The following is a 4,802-nucleotide window of genomic DNA, read 5'->3' as shown; positions in this document are numbered from 1 at the left end:
AGGGAATATTTATTTAGAGATGTGCAAAGCTCAAATATGTTCAATCTAATCCACCGAGAAATAGCAAATTACTTTGTCAACAACTCCTAATACAGACCCTCCTAAAAACCACAAGTACACCTAGCTTCTATTCTTTCTCAGATTTTTTTTAAGTTGTGTAAAATAACTATTTTTGAAGTGTAGAAAATGTATTTTCCACGAAAAAAAAATAAAGGGCTCCGTGCAGCTCGATCGGCCATCAAATGCACTTTCCGCAACTACACCTAGCTTCTACTCCTAGCTTCCCCACGCCGATCGACACCCTATATATACACCGCACCAACGGCGACAGAATTCCGCAACCAGCTAGCTCAGCTCAGCTCCAAGTGAATCGAGCTCGCGCGAACCGATCGAACATGGAGTCGTCGGGCGACACGGCGCCGTTGCACTCCTCACCGACCCCGACGTCGCCGCCGGCAATGGCGACGGGGGCGGCGGTGGTGATGAGCCCGTGCGCGGCGTGCAAGATCCTCCGCCGCCGGTGCGTGGACCGCTGCGTGCTGGCGCCCTACTTCCCACCCACGGACCCCCACAAGTTCGCCACCGCGCACCGCGTCTTCGGCGCCAGCAACATCATCAAGCTCCTGCAGGACCTGCCCGAGGAGCAGCGCGCGGACGCGGTGAGCAGCATGGTGTACGAGGCGGCGGCGCGCGCGCGGGACCCCGTCTACGGCAGCGCCGGCGCCATCTGCCAGCTCCAGAGGCAGGTCGACGGCCTCAAGGCGCAGCTGGCGCGCGCGCAGGCCGAGCTCGCCGCCGCCCGCGCCCACCACGCGCACCTCGTCGCGCTGCTCTGCGTCGAGGTGGCCACCGCCGCCGCCACGCCTCCGCAGGACGCCTACTGCGCCGGCGGAGGCGGATCACAGACCCAGCTCGCCGCACCGCCTGGTGTAGGCTCCGCGCACGCGGACGCGCTTTACGTCGTCGACGGCAGCGCGGCGGGCGGCGGCGGCATCATGCAGGCCGGGCACGTCGGCTGGGCCGACGAGCCGCTCTGGACATGAGCGCGCGCGAGCTGGCGCGCACTGGATGATGCACTAGTTACTCAACTGGCCAACTGCTACTACGTACGCATGATTCGTGTGTAATTACTAGTGCTACATTTTACTTAACTGGGTTAACCAAAGGGTTGACCTGCTTGATGAATTTGTTGGAGTTTCAAGATGGAGGAAGATCGAGTTTGTTTTGTTTTGTTGCAAAAATACTACTAGTACATAAAATAAAAAATTCCGTCATGTTGAAGTTCCAACAAGTTATGAGAAGTCCTAATCGAGACCGAAAGTTGTATCCTTGCCTTCTTCTGCAGTTGTGAAGAAGGATGTGGTTGGTTCTCTTGTGTGATGTTAGGTCAAATTGCATTTCTATCATGAACAAATGCATGTCATTTTCAAGAAGAGTATATTTAGTTCTCTACAACTCCATGTAATAGTGATTGTCCATTTCACTATGAATTAGAGAAATTAACTTAGCTTGAATGGAAATTATTCGTTTTGTCTAATATACGTCATGTGGAGTGCTTTTTATCTGGTGAACTTGATATCAGCTTGATTTTGATATATTGTTCTATGAGCACTTAATGAATCGGCATCCCTTTATTTGCTCCCGAAACAACCAGACAAATTAGACAATAACATGATTTTTTTTCCCGTTCAAACAACATGATGGAAGTTTCTCAAGAAGTAGCATTCGTTGATTCAAATTAAAAAAGTAAATTACAAGTACTATAGATGAAGAACTATGTTATTTCTCTTGACTTCTTCGTATGCAGAAAATGAGATGAGGAAGCTCGATGCATTTCTCTATGTTCTTTTCCTCAAACCGTCTTCACTATCCTTTTCCGAAAGAAAAAAACAACTTCATTATCAATCTGTCTTTGAGTTTGACCGAGAGAGTTGACCGAGCAAATGGTAATTGTTAGTGTTAGTGTGAGGATGAGAGAAAGGAAGACATGACTTAGGGCTTACGACATAGGCAACAATTTGGCGGTATATAAGGTTGAACGAACATTTGTAAGCGATGCATTATTAATCTAGTTAGTGTTAGATGCCACGAGCCTAGATTGTAGCCAATTGTGAATGTACTGCAAAGGAGTTAAAAGAAACCGCTTGTGATATGGACGATTTCATAGTCGGTTCTCTTATAGAGCAACAATGGCTTGGAGAAAAAACATCTACTATTAACTCTTGCCCATTGATTTCGGTTACCTGTCTTTGTTGCTTCGACTACGAAGGGGGTATACTAGTTTATTGAAATGTGGTGGCCATCACTCATGAGGATCTCCGCCTAATTAAGCTATACAAGTAGAATCAATTTTTGAGTTGTGTGTGTGTGGACGCTTTTTCTACGGTTTCCGGCGTTGTCCCCTTTGCATGCATATTTGTAACACTACATTTCGTGCACCCACCCATCTCTCGAAAACAAAATAAAAGGCATGGTTTAGTATTTTAAATAACAAATTCATGCATGATGTGTGCATATCTATAGTTGAGATGGTAGAGAAATATACCAAATCCAAATTCGTTCAATGGTTCACGAATCTGGGAAAAGGTTGGCACAACTGAAGTTGGACCTGACACCGTAGTAATTAGAGATGACACCCTGTGCGTTGCTGCGGGAATCAGTTACATTTATTTTAATGAAGTTTTGTTGTATGAAACATTAGTATTTAGATTATAAATGTGAGAACTAATTGTGCCTGACTCCGGCGATGGAAGGGCGATTCGGCTCGCTTCAGTGCTTGTAGTCGTCGCTAGGTGGTCTACGGATCTGGATGTAATTTTATTATTTCTGATATTCATTGTACTGCCATGATTGAAGATGAATAAATCAGAAATTTTCTTGCAAAAAATAAATAAATGTGAGAACTGGAACTAAAATACATATAATTTATAAATTATGTAATAGTTGTTAAATATTTATTCAATTTTAGTAGCATGCATGGTGCATTTTAAAGGTGGAACTTCTTTATGCATGGTTGACATGGTTGCATTAAATATATGTCTTTTTTCATGCATGGTAACATGATGAGTTGGCATAGTTGCATAATGAGAGAACTGAAATTAGTGGGGATCAACTGTATTTTAGAACCACACAATAGTAATTAGCTAGTACTATAATGTGTATGCGGCTTGGAATATTGTGCGGAATGTCAAAACAGCTGAAGATGTACTGTAAACAACTAAATGCCCCTTTTAGCCAAAATCCCCTGCTCAGCCACATCTCCACGGCACACATTGGCTATTTTCTTACCATTTGCCAAACCAGCTGATGGTCTAGATGCCACAGGCATGAAAAGGAGCTGCTCTTAGTCAAAGTTTTTCACACAAATTTCCAAAGTGTTTTCTGTCTGAAGTCTGAACATCACCAGCCACTTAGCCAGGGTGTCAACTGGGGCCGGTCAGTGTCTCCTCACAGAGGAACTTTTAAAGAACAAACCAGCGCTTATCATGGGTCAACGTGAGGTTTAAACCAAATGTATCTGAACTGAAGAAAGAACCAAATAACCAAGGAAATCTCTAATCGGGTCCTCCTACTTCTACCCTATTTGTCTGGAACAGATAATCCGGACAAAACCAGGCCTCCAACGGTCTCTCCTATTCCGACTTGAACAGTTTGGACTGTCAAGAATCCCCCACATGATGTCAATTTTTTTTAGCGCTAAACCAACACTTTATTAGATAGTAGCAAGGTTTACAGAAATAATGAGGGGATCGTGGGGAATCCCCAGCCACACATGGCGACTAGAAACTAAAGAACTAGAAAATTTAGCAAGACTATGGGCTTCCCAATTCGATAATCTCCCTTCAAAAATGATATCACATGTAGCAAACTCTCTTGCCCGCGATACAATCTCCTTCACAATAACCGAGTGCCTCCCTTCGGTTCCCATCCTGATGTCCGAGACCACTGCCTTAGAATCGCACGCAATCATCACTTTGTCTGCCCCGAGATCAAGTGCAAGTGAAAGTCCCTCCCGGCATGCCAACGCTTCGAGGATAGCCGGATCAGTAATTCCGGACACAACAAGTGCCGAGGAGCCCATAAAAACTCTACTGCTATCTTTGCAAACAGCTGCTGCAGCACCTCTATCACCTGTTCTAGAGAAACCTCCATCTACATGAATCTTTATAAACCCAACAGAAGGCGCCTTCCAAGGTTGTAGTGAGTTTGCAGCCGGCATACTTGGTGCTGAACTGATTGTAGCCGGCCTTCTCAACGCCTCTAGCTCCGCAATATAGCTCGTCACGAACGAATGGATAGCATGCGGGCTCTGTAATATACCCTCATGGATTGCCTTCCGACGAGCTGACCAAATCGACCAGTGTGACAACCATCTCCGTGAGGATTAGGGGCATCCAGATTGTCGCCACATAGGCCCAACAACACAGCTCCACCCACAAACTCCTTTTATCCTCGGTCCTTTCTTTCTCACTTCTCTCTTGCCCGCCCTACCGCTGACCTTTGCCCTCCCCTAGCGCCCACCCAACTCTTGCCGCCATCCCACAATAAGGTCCACTCACAAGCTTCAAACCGGCCAATCACAGATGGAACCTAACTTCAAAATTTTAGCATTAGAAAATTCTTTTGGATACAAATGTAATTGTATAATTTTCATTACATATAACCCATATTTTAGTGGCTAAATTTGTAGTCGAATTTGCGCGCCTTCTTTTAGTTGGAGGGAAAAGTTATGGAAAAAACGCTAGAAGGAGCGTACCAATCACAGCTCGAACCTAACTTAAATATTTGACCATTGAAAAATT

At 45.2% G+C, this 4,802-nt stretch overlaps 1 pseudogene; it reads left to right on the top strand.

Moving 5' to 3' along the window:
• The first annotated feature begins 323 nt into the window (after positions 1 to 323).
• Positions 324 to 1,514, top strand: LOC125545880 (LOB domain-containing protein 11 pseudogene; annotated as a pseudogene).
• The last annotated feature ends 3,288 nt before the right edge of the window (positions 1,515 to 4,802 follow it).

Source organism: Triticum urartu, chromosome 1A, assembly GCF_056163025.1.
Source record: "Triticum urartu cultivar PI428250 chromosome 1A, HENAU_Tu73, whole genome shotgun sequence".
Taxonomy (NCBI): domain Eukaryota; kingdom Viridiplantae; phylum Streptophyta; class Magnoliopsida; order Poales; family Poaceae; genus Triticum; species Triticum urartu.
Note: the sequence above shows the minus strand (reverse complement) of the source record. Positions and strands in the feature narration are given on the sequence as shown.